Source organism: Pseudorca crassidens, chromosome X (assembly GCF_039906515.1).
Source record: "Pseudorca crassidens isolate mPseCra1 chromosome X, mPseCra1.hap1, whole genome shotgun sequence".
Taxonomy (NCBI): Eukaryota; Metazoa; Chordata; class Mammalia; order Artiodactyla; family Delphinidae; genus Pseudorca; species Pseudorca crassidens.
This window is the reverse complement of record NC_090317.1, coordinates 1034629-1049486: the sequence shown is the minus strand read 5'-3', so window position 1 is coordinate 1049486 and position 14858 is coordinate 1034629. Positions and strand designations below refer to the sequence as shown.

Here is a 14858-nt window from a genome sequence, read left to right as displayed (position 1 = left end):
GTTTTCTGGTAGCATCTTTAGGATTTTCTATGTATAGTATCATGTCATCTGCAAACAGTGACAGTTTAACTTCTTCTTTTCCAATTTGGATTCCTTTTTTTTCTTTTTCGTCTCTGATTGCCATGGCTAGGACTTGAAAAACTATGTTGAATAAAAGTGGTGAGACTGGACATCCTTGTCTTATTCCTGATCTTAGAGGAAATACTTTCATCTTTTCACTGTTGAGTATGATGTTAGCTGTAGGTTTATCATATATGGCCTTTATTATGTTGAGGTATGCTCCCTCTATCCCCACTTTCTGGAGCGTTTTTATCATAAATGGGTGCTGAATTTTGTCAAAAGCTTTTTCTGCATCTATTTAGATGACATATGGTTTTTATTCTTCAGTTTGTTAATGTGGTATATCACACTGATTGATTTGTGGATATTGAAAAATCCTTGCATCCCTGGGATAAATCCCACTTGATCATGGTGTGTGATCCTTTTCAATGTATTGTTGGATTCGAATTGCTAGTATTTTGCTGAAGATTTTTGTGTCTATGTTCATCAGTGATGTTGGCCTGTTATTTTCTTTTTTTGTGGTATCTTTTTCTGGTTTTGGTACCAGGGTGATGGTGGCCTCGTAGAATGAGTTTGGGAGTTTTCCTCCCTCTACAATTTTTTGGAAGAGTTTGAGAAGGATAGGTGTTAGCTCTTCTCTAAATGTTTGATAGAATTCGCCTTTGGAGCCATCAGGTCCTGGACTTTTGTTTCTTGGGAGTTTCAAAAACACAGTTTCAATTTCATTACTTATGATTGGTCTGTTCATATTTTCTATTTCTTCCTGGTTCAGTTTTGGGAGATTGTACCTTTCTAAGAATTTGTCCATTTCTTCCAGGTTGTCCATTTTATTGGCATACAGTTGCTTGTAGTAGTCTCATATGATCCTTAGTATTTCTGTGGTGTCAATTGTAACTTCTCCTTTTTCATTTCTAATTTTATTGATTTGAGTCCTCTCCCTTTTTTTCTTTATGAGTCTGGCTAAAGGTTTATCAATTTTGTTTATCTTCTCAAAGAACCAGCTTTTGGTTTCATTGATCTTTGCTATTGTTTTCTTCCTTTCTATTTCATGTATTTCTGCTCTGATCTTTATGATTTCTTTCGTTCTACTAACTTTGGGTTTTGCTTGTTCTTCTTTCTCTAGTTGCTTTAGGTGTAAGTTTAGGTTGCTTTATTTTGAGATTTTTCTTGTTTCCTGAGGTAAGATTGTATTGCTATAAACTTCCCTTTTTGAACTGCTTTTGCTGCATCCCATAGGTTTTGGATCATTGTGCTTTCATTTTCATTGTCTCTAGGTATTTTTTGATTTCCTCTTTGATTTCTTTAGTGATCCATTGGTTTTTAATGACATATCGTTTAGCTGCCACGTGTTTGTGTTTTTTTACAGTTTTTTTCTAGTAGTTTATTTTTAATCTCATAGCATTATGGTTGGAAAAGATGCTTGATATGATTTCAATTTTCTTAAATTTACTGAGGCTTACTTTGTGGCCCAGCATGTGGTCAATCCTGGAGAATGCTCCATGTGCACTTGAGAAGAATGTGTATTCTGCTGCTTTGGGATGGAATGCTCTATAAATATCAATTAAGTCCATCTGGTAGAATGTGTCATTTAAGGCCTGAGTTTCCTTATTGATCTGTCTGGATGATCTGTCCATTGATGAAAGTGGGGTGTTAAAGTCCCCCACTATTATTGTGTTACTATTGATTTCTCCCTTTATGGCTATTAGTATTTGCCTTATATATTGAAGTACTCCTATGTTGGGTGCATATATATTTATAATTGTTATATCTTCTTCTTGGATTGATCCCTTGATCATTATGTAGGGTCCTTCTTTGTCTCTTATAACAGTCTTTTTTTTTTAAAGTCTATTTTGTCTGATATGTTATTGCTACTCCAGCTTTCTTTTGATTTTCATTTGCATGGAATACCTTTTTCCATCCCCTCACTTTCAGTCTGCATGTGTCCCTAGCTCTGAAGTGGGTCTCTTGTAGATAGCATATATACAGGTCTTGTTTTTGTATCCATTCAGCCAGTCTATGTCTTTTGGTTGGAACACTTAATCCATTTACATTTAAGGTAATTCTCGATATGTATGTTCCTATTACCATTTTCTTAATTGTTTTGGGTTTGTTTTGTAGTTCTTTTTTCTTCTCTTCCTCTTTTGTCCTATTCTCTTATGGTTTGATGACCATCTTTAGTGTTGTGTTTGGGTTGCTTTTTCATTTGTGTGTGTGTATCTGTTGTAGTTTTGGGGTTTGCTGTTCCCATGAGGTTTTGATGTGGCAGTCTATATATGTACACGATTATTTTAAGTTGTTGATCTCTTTCCTGCCTCAAGGAGTTCCTTTAGAATTTGTTGCAAAGTTGGTCTGGTGGTGCTGAATTCTCTTAGCTTTTGATTGTCTGTAAAGCTTTTGATTTCTCTGTCAAATCTGAATGAGAACCTTGCTGGGTAGAGTACTCTTGGTTGTAGGTTCTTCCCTTTCATCACTTTAAATATATTGTGCCACTCCCTTCTGGCCTGCAGAGTTTCTGCTGAGAAATCAGCTGATAACCCTATGGGAGTTCCCTTGTATGTTATTTGTCATTTTTCCCTTGTTGCTTTTCATATTTTTTCTTTGTCTTTAATTTCTGTCAATTTGATTACTATGTATTTCAGCATGTTCCTCCTTGAGTTTATCCTGCCTGCGATTCTCTGCACTTCTTGGATTTGGGTGACTGTTTCTTTTCCCATGTTAGGGAAGTTTTCAGCTATTATCTCTTCAAATATTTTCTCAGGTCCTTTCTCTCTCTCTTCCCCTCTGGGACCCCTATAATGCAAATGTTGGAGTGTTTAATGTTGTCCCAGAGGTCTCTTAGGCTGTTTTCATTTCTTTTCATTCTTTTTTCTTTATTCTGTTCTGCAGCAGTGAATTCCACCGTTCTGTCTTCCAGGTCACTTATCCATTCTTCTGCCTCAGTTATTCTGCTATTGATTCCTTCTAGTGTATTTTTCATTGCAGTTATTGTATTGTTCATCTCTGTTTGTTTGTCCTTTAGTTCTTCAAGTCTTTGTTAAACATTTCTTGCAACTTCTCAATCCTTGCCTCCATTCTTTTTCTGAGATCCTGGATCATCTTCACTATCATTATTCTGAACTCTTTTTCCAGAAGGTTGCCTAGCTCCACTTCACTTAATTGTTTTTCTGGGATTTTACCTTGTTCCTTCATCTGGGACATAATCCTCTGCCTTTTCATTTGTCTAACTTTCTGTGATTGTGGTTTTCGTTCTGCAGGCTGCAGGATTGTACTTCTTGCTTCTGCTGTCTGCCCTCTGGTGGATGAGGCTATCTAAGAGGCTTGTGCAAGCTTCCTGATGAGAGGGACTGGTGGTGGGTAGAGCTGGGTCTTGTTCCTCTGGTGGGCAGGGCTGTGCTCAGTAAAACTTTAATCCACTGGTCTGCTGATGGATGGGTCTGTGTTCCCTCCCTGTTGGTTGTTTGGCCTGAGGCAACCCAGCACTGGTGCCTACAAGCTGTTTGGTGGGGCTAATGGCGGCCTCCAGGAGGGCTCACACCAATGAGTACTTCCCAGCACAGCTGCTGCCAGTGTCTTCATCCCTGCAGTGAGCCAAGCTGCCCCCCATCTCTGCAGGAGACCCTCCAATACTAGCAGGTAGGTTTGGCCCAGTCTTTTATGGGGTTACCACTTTTATGCCCTGGGTCCTGGTGCACACAAGACTTTGTGTGTGCCCTCCAAGAGTGGAGTTTCTATCTCCCCCAGTCCTGAGGAAGTATTGCAGTCAAACCCACTGGCCTTCCAAGCCAGGTTTTCTGGAGACTCCTTCTCCCATTTCCAGACCCTCAGGCTGGGAAGCCTGATGTGGGGCCCAGAACTTTCACTCCAATGGGAAATATTTTGTGGTATAATTGTTTTCCAGTTTTGGGGTCACACAATGGGTATGAGATTTGATTTTATTGCAATTGCACCCCTCCTACCATCTCGCTGTGGCTTCTTGATTGTCTTTGGATGTAGGGTATCTTTTTTGGTAGGTTCCAGCATTTTTTTTTCGATGGTTATTCAGCAGTTAGTTGTGATTCCAGTGTTCTTGTAAGAAGGGGCCAGCACACATCCTTCTACTTTGCCATCTTGAGCTGTCAGGTTGAATGGATTTTTTTTAAAAAGGCACACACACACAAGATCCAACTATATGCTGCCTACAGGAAGCTCACTTAACTTTAAGGACACATATAAGCTGAAAGTGAAGGGATGGAAAAAGATACTTCATGCAAATAATCAAAAGAGAAGGGTTAGCTATAGTCAGACCAGAAAAATAGACTTTAAGTCAAAAACTGCCAGAAGAGACAAAATAGGTAATTATATAATTATAAAGGGGTAAATTCATCAAGAGGATATAGCTTTTATAAATACATAAGCATCCAACCCTGGAACACCTAAATATGTAAGACAAATATTAACAGAAATGACGGGAGAAATAGATAACAATAAAATAATAGCAGGAGCCTTCAATAGCCCACTTTCAACAATAGATCATCCAGACAGGAAATCAATAAGGACACAGAACACTTGAGTAACACTACAGACCAAATGAACCTACAGATATATACAGGACATTCTATCCAATGGCAGCAGAATGCACATTGTTCTCAAGTGCACATGAAACATCTCAAGGATAGATCATATGTTGGGCCACAAAACAAGTTTTAACAAATTTAAGAGACTAAAATCATATCAGTATCTTTTCCAACTACAATTACCTCCACATAATAAAGGGTATATATGATAAGCCCGCAATTAACATCATAGTCAATGGTAAAAAGTTGAAAGATTTTCCTCTAAGATCAGGAACAAGACAAGAATGTCCACTCTCACCATTTCAATTCAACATAGCATTGGAAGTCCTAACCAGAGCAATTAGGCAAGAAAAAGAAATAAAAGGCATCCAAATGAGAAAAGAAGAAGTAATGTTTGTTTGCAGATGACATGATCTTATACACAGAAAACCCTAAAGATGTCACATAAACATTGTTAGAACTAATCAATGAATTTTAAAAAGTTGCAGGATACAAAATCCACACAAAAAAATAAGTTTCATTTCTATATACAATCAACCAACTATCTAAAAAAGAAATTAAGAAAACAATGCCGTTTACAATAACATCAAAAAGAATAAAATACTTAGGAATAAATTTAACAAAGGAAGAGAGCAATGTGTATACTGAAAAACTATAAAACATTGATGAAAGAAATTGAAGAAGACAAAAATGAATGGAAAGATATCCCGTGTCCATGAGTTGGAATAATTAATATTGTTAAAATGTCCATACTGTCCAAAGTCATCTATAGATTCAATGCAACTCCTATGAAAATTTCAATGGCATTTTATACAGAAATAGGAAAAACAATTCTAAAATTCATATGGTACCACGAAAGACTCTGAGTAATCAAAGCAATCTTTTGCAAGAACTAAGATGGAAACAACACACTTCCTGTTTTCAAAATGTATTACAAAGCTAAAGTAATTGAAACAATAGGATACGGGCATAAAAATATACACACATACCAATGGAACAGAATAGAAAGCCTAGAAATAAATCTATACCCCTACAGTCAACTGATCCTTGACAAGGGTGCAAGAATATACAATGAGGAAAAATAATCATTTCAATAAATAGTATTGGGAAAATTGGATATTTACAAAAAGAAAATTTTCTTTTTGTAAATATCTAAGAATGGACTTGGACCCTTATCTCACACCTTATATGAAAATTAACTCAAATGGATTAAAGACTGAAACATAAGACCTGAAACTGTAAAACTACTAGAATAAATCACAGGGGAAAACTTCTTGACATGGGTCTGCACAATGATTTTTTTTGGATATGACCCTGTATTAGTCAGGGATCTTCCGTGAAACAGAACCTTAGAGATAGAGACAGAGATAGATAGATAGATAGATAGATAGATAGATAGATAGATAGATATGAGATTTATTATAGGAATTGGCTCATGTGGTCATGGAGACAAGAAGTCCTACAATCTGCTATCTGAAAGCTGGAGAACCAGGAATTCTGATGGTATAATTCAGTCCATGTCTGAAGGCCTGAGAACCAGGGAAGCCAATGGTATGACTCTCAGTCCAACATCAAAGACCTGAGAACCAAAAAACCACTGATGTAAGTCCTGAAGTCTGAAGTCCCAAGAACCAGGAGCTCTGATGTCTGATGACAGGAAAAGATGGACATCCCGGCTCAAAAAAAGAGAGAGAATTTGCCCCTCCTTTGACTTTTTGCTCCATTCAGGTCCCCCAACAGATTCGATGTTCCCCTCCCACATTGTTGAGGGTAGATTTATTTACTCAGTCTATTGAATCAAATGGCTATCTCTTCTAGAAACATCCTCACAGACACACCAGAAATAATGATCTGCCAGCTATCTGGGCATTCCTTAGCCCAATCAAGTTAATACATGAAATTAAGCATCACAAACACCCAAAACAAAGGCAACAGAAGAAAAATAAACAAATGGAATTGCATGAAACCAAAAAGCTTCTGCACAGCAAGGAAACAATCAACAGAGTGAGGAAACAACCTATGGGATGAGAGAAAATATTTGTAAACCATACATCTAATAAGGGATTAATATCCAAAATATATAAGGAACTCAAACAAAAAGTGGGCTAAGGAAATGAATAGACATTTCTCCAAAGAAGATACACAAATGGCCAAGCATATGAATAGGCACTTATAATCACTAATCATCAGAAAATGCAAATCAAAACCAGTGTGGTACTGGGATAAAGACAGACATATTGATCAATGGAATATGATAGAGAGCCCAGAGATAAACTCTCATGCATATGGTCAAATAATTTTTGCAAGGTTACCAAGACCATTTAATGGGAGAAAGGACAGTCTTTTAAACAAATGGTGCTGGGAAAACTAAATATCCACATGCAAAAGAATGAAGTTGGACCCTAATCTAACACCATATAAAAAAATTAACTCAAAATAGATCAGATAGATAAATGTAAGACATAAGACTCTAAAACTCTTAGAAAAAAGATAAGGGAAAATCTTCATGACATTGGATTTGGCAATGGTTTCTTGGATATGACACCAAGGGCACAAGAAACAAAAGGAAAAAATAGACAAATTGGAATTCATGAAAATTTTAAAACTTTGTGCATCAAAAGACAGTATAAACAGTAAAAAGGCAGCCCACAGTATGGGAGAAAATGTTTTCAGATCATATATCTGATAAAGGATCAATATCCAGAATATATAGTGAACTCCTAAAACTCAACAACAACAAACAACCTGATTCAAAAATGGAAAAAGCCCTTGAACAGACATTTCTCCAAAGAAGATATGGAGAAATCTAAATGGCCAATAAGCACATGAAAGGATTCTCAACATCATGAATCATCAGATGAATGCGAATCAAAACTCACACCCATTAGGATGGATAATATCTAAAGAACAGAAAATAATGTGTTGCAAGGCTGTACAGAAATTGGAGACCTTGTGCACTGTTGATGGTAATGTAAAATGGTACTATCACTGTAGGAAGCAGTATGGAAGTTTCTCAAAAAATGAAAAATAAAACTACCATATTATCCAGCAATTCCACTTTGGAGGTATACCCAAAAGAATTAGAAGCAGGGTCTTGAAGAGATAGTTGAACACCAATGTCCATAGCAGTATTATTTACAATAACTAAAATGTGGAAATAACCCAAGTGTCAATCAATGGATATATGGATAAGCAAAATGTGAATATATATATATGTGTGTGTGTGTGTGTGTGTATATATATATATCACTATTGTACTGCGAGTCCTAGCCAGAGCAATCAGGCAAAAAAACTAAATAAAAGGTTCAAAATTGGAAAGGGAAAAGTAAAAATGTCTCTATTTGAAGGTGACATAATTTTATATATATAAAATCCTAAAGACTCCACCAAAAAAATGTTAGATCTAATCAATAAACTCAGTAAAGTTGTAGGATATAACATCAACATACAAAAACCAGCAGCATTTGTATACACTAACAATAAAATTATCCGAAAACAAAATAAAGAAAACAATCCCATGTATCATAGTATCAAAAACAACAAAATACTTGGGAATAAATTTAACCAAGAGGTGAAAGATCTCTACACTGAAAACTATAAGACACAGATGAAAGAAACTGAAGAAGACACAAAAAAATGGAAAGATATCCAGTGTTCATGGATTAAAAGAATTAATATTGGGACTTCCCTAGTGGTCCAGTTGTTAAGACTTCGCCTTCCAATGCAGGGGGTGTGGGTTCGATCCCTTGTTGGGGAGCTAAGGTCCCACATGCCTCATGGCCAAAAAACCACAACATAAAACAGAAGCAATATTGTAACAAATTCACTAAAGACTTTTAAAAACGGTCCACATCAAAAAAAATCTTATAAAGAAATGAATTAATATTGTTCAAATGTCCATACTTCCCAAAGCCATCTATAGATTAAATGCAATCCCTATCAAGATTCCAATGGAAAAATACCAGCAGTCAAACACACAATCCTAAAATTTGTTTGGAACCACAAAAGACCCCAAATAGCCAAAGAAATCCTGAGAAAGATGAACAAAGCTGGAGGAGGCATTGCACTTCTTGATTTCAAACAATATTATAGAGCTAATATAATAAAAAAATTGATTTATGTTTAAAATATAAATAAAAACAAACACATAGAAACAGATACATAGACCAATGGAACAGAACCAAGAGCCCAGAAATAAACCCATGCATACATGGCCAACTAATATTTGACAAGGGAACCAAGAATACTCAATGGAGGAAATTCAGTCTTTTCAATAAATAGTGCTAGGAAAATTGGATATTGACATGCAAAAGAATGAAACTAAGACTCTTATCTGACAACACTCACAAAACGTAATTCAAAATGGATTCAAGACTTGGGCTTCCCTGGTGGTGCAGTGGTTGAGAGTCTGCCTGTCTATGCAGGGGACGCGGGTTTGTGCCCTGGTCTGGGAGGATCCCACATGCCGTGGAGCGGCTGGGCCCGTGAGCCATGGCTGCTGAGCCTGCACGTCTGGAGCCTGTGCTCCACAGCAGGAGAGGCCACAACAGTGAGAGGCCCGCGTACCACAAAAAAAAAAAAAAAAAAAAAAGGATTAAAGACAAATGCAAGACCTGAAACCATACAACTCTTCCAAGAAAACAAACGGAAAAAACCTTTCTGACATTGGTCTTGGCAATGAGTTTTTAGATATAACACCTAAACGACAAGCAACAAAATAAAGTAAGCAAGTAGGACTGCATCAAACTAAACAGCTTCTGCATAGCAAAAGGAATGATGAACAAAATGAAAAGGAAACCTACAGAATGGGGAAAATTATTTGCAAATCACATATCTGATAAGAGGTTAATATCCAAAATATATGAGGAACCCATTCAATTCAGTGTCAGAAAAACCCACAAATAATCCAAGTAAAAAATGGGCAAATTACCTGAATAGATATTTTCCCAAAGGTTTTCAAATGGGTATTCACATGAAAAGGTTCTCAACATCACTAATCATCAGAGAAAATGCAAATCAAAACCACAATGGGGGTGGACCTTCAAGGTGGTGGAGGAGTAAGATGTGGAGATCACCTTCCTCCCCACAAATACATCAAAAATACAACTACATGTGGAACAACTCCTACAGAACACCTACTGAAGGCTGGCAGAAGATCTCAGACCTCCCTAAAGGCAAGAAACTCCCCACGTACCTGGGTAGGGCAAAAGAAAAAAGAAAAAAACAGAGACAAAAGAATAAGGATGGGACCTGAACCTCTGGGAGGGAGCTGTGAAGGAGGAAAAGTTTCCACACACTAGGAAGTCCCTTCACTGGTGGGAATGGGGGTGGGGTGGGGGGGGGGAACTTCGGAGCTACAGAGTAGAGTGCAGCACCAGAGGTGCAGAGGGCAAAGCGGACAGATTCCCGCACAGAGGGTCGGTGCCGACTGGCACTCACCAGCCCGAGAGGCTTGTCTGCTCACCCGCTGGGGCAGGTGGGGGCTGGGAGCTGAGGCTCGGGCTTCAGAGGTCAGACCCCAGGGAGAGGACTGGGGTTGGCTGCATGAACACAGCCTGAAAGGGGCTAGTGTATGCCACAGCTAGCTGGGAGGGAGTCCAGGAAAAACTCTGGACCTGATGGAGAGGAAGGAGACCATTGTTTCGGGGTGCGCAAGGAGAGGGGCTTCCTGCTCCATGTGCCCACAGATAGCAGAGCACCACCTAAGTGAGCTTCAGAGACAGGCGTGAGCCACAGCTATCATCTAGGACCCCACAGGCAGGCATGGACCACTAACGCTGCCACCACTGCCACCAAGAATCCTGTGTGCAAGTGCAGTTCACTACCCACCTCCCCCCAGGAGCCTGTGCAGCTCGCCAATTCCAGAGTCCCATGATCCAGGGACAACTTCCCTGGGAGAACACACAGCATGCATCAGGCTGTTGTAATGTCATGCCAGCCTCTGCTGCCATGGGCTCACCCCACATTCCAATTATGACTACCATATCCCTCCCTTTCCCTGGCCTGAGTGAGCAAGAGAGCCCTAATCAGCCGCTGCTTTAACCCCCTCCTGTCTGGGTGGGGAACAGAGGCCTGAGGGTGGCTTACATGCAGAGGTGGGGCCAAATCCAAAGCTGGACCCCAAGAGCTATGCGAACAAAGAAGAGAAAGGGAAATCTCTCCCAGCAGCCTCAGGAGCAGCGGATTAAATCTCCACAGTCAACTTGATGTACCCTGCATCTGTGGAATACCTGAATAGACAATGAATGTTCCCAAAATTGAAGCAGTGGACTTTGGGAGCAACTGTAGACTTAGGGTTTGCTTTCTGCATTTGATTTGTTTTTAGTTTTATGTTCATCTTAGCTTAGTTTTTAGTGCTTGTTATCATTGGTGGATTTGTTTATTGCTTTGGTTGCTCTCCTCCTTTTTTTTTTTTTTCTCTTTTTGAGAGTGTATGTGTGTATGTTTCTTTGGGTGATTTTGTCTGTTTAGGTTTGCTTTTACCATTTGTCCTAGGGTTCTGTCTGTTTGTTTTTTTTGTTTGTTTGGTTTTTTTGTGTGTGTTTTTTTGTGGGGCTTTCTGTTTTTTCTTTTTATGACTGTGTGTGTGTATATTTCTTTGTGTGACTTTGTCAGTTTAGTTTTGCTTTTACCATTTGTTTTGCAGTTCTATCTGTTCGGTTTCTCTTTCTTTTTTTACTTCTGAGCCATGTGGCTAGCAGGGTCTTGGTGCTCCAGCCAGGTGTTGGGTCTGAGCCTCCATGATGGGAGAGCCGAGTCCAGGAGATTAGACCACCAGAGACCTCCTGGCCCCATGTAATATCAATCAATGAGAGCTCTCCCAGAGATCTGCCTCTCAACACTAAGACCCAGTTGCACCCAACGGCCAGCAAGCTCCAGTGATGAATGCCCCATGCCAAACAACTAGCAAGACAGGAGCATAACCCCACCCCATAGAAGAGAGGCAGCCAAAAGTCATACTAAGTTCACAGACACCCCAAAACACACCACTGGATGTGGCCCTGCCCACCAGAAGGACAAGATCCACCCCACCCACCAGAACACAGGCACTAGTCCCCCCAACCAGGAAGCTTACACAAGTCACTGAACCATCCTCACCCACTGGGGGCAGACACCAAAAACAATGGGAGCTACAAACCTGCAGCTTGTGAAAAGGAGGCTTACCCCAAACACAGTAAGTTAAGCAAAATGAGAAGACAGAGAAGTATGCAGCAGATGAAGGAGCAAGGTAAAAACCCACTAGACCAAACAAATGAAGAGGAAATAAGCAGTCTACCTGACAAAGAATTCAGAGTAATGATAGTAAAGATATCCAAAACCTTGGAAATAGAATGGAGAAAATGCAAGAAACGTTTAACAAAGACCTAGAAGAACTAAAGACCAAATAAACAATGCTGAACAGCACAATAAATGAAATTTAAAATACTCTAGAAGGAATCAATAGCAGAAAAACGGAGGCAGAAGAACAGATAAGTGACCTGGAAGATAGAATGGTGGAAATAACTTCCTCAGAGCAGAAAAAAGTAAACAGAAGGAAAAGAATTGAGGACAGTCTCAGAGACCTCTGGGACAACATTAAACGTACCAACACTTGAATTATAGATGTCCCAGAAGAAGAAGAGAGAAAGAAAGGATCTGAGAAAATATTTGAAGAGATTATAGTTGAAAACTTCCCTAACATGGGAAAGGAAATAGTCAGTCAAGTTCAGAAAGCACAGAGAGTCCCATACAGGATAAATCCAAGGAGAAAAATGCCAAGAGACATATTAATCAAACTATCAAAAATTAAGTACAAAGAAAAAATATTAAAAGCAGCAAGGAAAAAGCAGTAAATAACATACAAAGGAATCCATGAGGTTAATGGCTGATCGTTCAGCAGAAGCTCTGCAAGCCAGAAGGGAGTGGCAAGACATATTTAACGTGATGAAAGGGAAGAGCCTACAACCAAGATTACTCTACACAGCAAGGATCTCATTCAGATTCAATGGAGAAATCAAAAGCTTTACAGACAAGCAAAAGTTAAGAGAATTCAGCACCACCAAACCAGCTTTACAACAAATGCTAAAGGAACTTCTCTAGGGAGGAAACACAAGGGAAGGAAAAGACCTACAAAAACAAACCAAAACAATTAAGAAAATGGTAATAGGAATACATATATTGATAATTACCTTAAATGTAAATGGATTAAATGCTCCAACCAAAAGACATAGACTGGCTGAATGGATACAAAAACAAGACCCGTATATATGCTGTCTACAAGAGACCCACTTCAGACCTAGGGACACATACAGACGGAAAGTGAGGGGATGGAAAAAGATATTCCATGCAAATGGAAATCAAAAGAAAGCTGTCTCATATCAGACAAAATAGACTTTAAAATAAAGACTATTACAAGAGACAAAGAAGGACACTATCGATCCTTGATAATGATCAAGGGATTGATCCAAGAAGATATAGCAATTGTAAATATTTATGCACCCAACATAGGAGCACCTCAACACATAAGGCAAATGCAAACAGCCATAAAAGGGGAAATCGACAGTAACACAATCATACTAGGGGACTTTAACACCCCACTTTCACCATTGGACAGATCATCCAAAATGAAAATAAATAAGGAAACACAAGCTTTAAATGACACATTAGACCAGATGAAATTAATTGATATTCATAGGACATTCCATCCCAAAACAACAGAATACACTTTCTTCTCAAGTGCTCATGGAACATTCTCCAGGATAGATCATATCTTGCGTCACAAATCAAGCCTCGGTAAATTTAAGAAAATTGAAATCGTATCAAGTATCTTTTCCGACCACAATGCTATGATACCAGATATCAATTACAGGAAAAAAAAACTGTAAAAAACACAAACACATGGAGGCTAAACAAGACACTACTAAATAACCAAGAGATCACTGAAGAAATCAAAGAGGAAATAAAAAAATACCTAGAAACAAATGACAATGAAAACACGATGATCCAAAGCCTATGGGAGGCAACAACAGCAGCTCTAAGAGGGAAGTTTATAGCAATACAATCCTACTTCAATAAACTAGAAATATCTCAAATAAACAGCCTAACCTTACACCTAAAGCAACTAGAGAAAGAAGAACAAAAAACCCCCCAAAGTTAGCAGAAGGAAAGAAATCATAAAGATTAGATCAGAAATAAATGAAAAAGAAACGAAGGAAACAAGAGCAAAGATCAATAAAACTAAAAGCTGGTTCCTTGAGAAGATAAACAAAATTGAAAGCATTTTGAAAATTGAAAACAAAAACCATTAGCCAGACTCATCAAGAGAAAAAGGGAGAAGACACAATTGAACAGAATTAGAAATGAAAAAGGGGAAGTAACAACTGACACTGCAGAAATACAAAAGATCATGAGAGATTACTACAAGCAACCATATGCCAATAAAATGGACAACCTGGAAGAAATGGACAAATTCTTAGAAATGCACAACCTGCCAAGACTGAATCAGGAAGAAATAGAAAATATGCACAGACTAGTCACAAGCACTGAAATTGACACTGTGATTAAAAATCTTCCAACAGGGCTTCCCTGGTGGCGCAGTGGTTGAGAGTCCGCCTGCCGATGCAGGGGACACGGGTTCATGCCCCGGTCTGGGAAGATCCCACGTGCCGCGGAGCGGCTGGGCCCGTGAGCCATGGCTGCTGAGCCTGCGCGTCCGGAGCCTGTGCTCCGCAACGGGAGAGGCCACAACAGTGAGAGGCCCGCGTATCGCAAAAAAAAAAAAAAAAAAAAAAAAAAAATCTTCCAACAAACAAAGGCCAGGACCAGATGGCTTCACAGGCGAATTCTATCAAACATTTAGAGAAGAGCTAACACCTATCCTTCTCAAACTCTTCAAAAAATGCAGAGGGAGGAACATTCCCAAACTCATTCTACGAGGCCACCATCACCCCGATACCAAAACAAGACAAAGATGTCACAAAAAATGAAAACTACAGGCCAATATCACTGATGAACATAGATGCAAAAATCCTGAACAAAATAGTAGCAAACAGAATCCAACAGCACATTAAAAGAATCATACACCATGATCAAGTGGGACTTATCCCAGGAATGTAATGATTCTTCAATATACGCAAATCAATCAATGTGATACACCCTATTAACAAATTGAAGGATAAGAACCATATGATCATCTCAATAGATGCAGAGAAAGCTTTCAACAAAATTCAACACCCATTTATGATAAAAACTCTCCAGAAAGTGGGC

General features: G+C 38.8%; 1 protein-coding gene across 1 annotated transcript in view; it reads right to left on the bottom strand.

Moving 5' to 3' along the window:
* TMLHE (trimethyllysine hydroxylase, epsilon) overlaps window positions 1-5853 on the bottom strand; it is a 256921-nt gene extending 251068 nt beyond the window's left edge. The window contains exon 1 of the mRNA XM_067723733.1: window positions 5843-5853. The gene's annotated coding sequence lies outside the window, so the exon portion shown is untranslated. The remainder of the gene's footprint in view (window positions 1-5842) is intronic.
* Between the last annotated feature and the right edge of the window lie 9005 nt (window positions 5854-14858).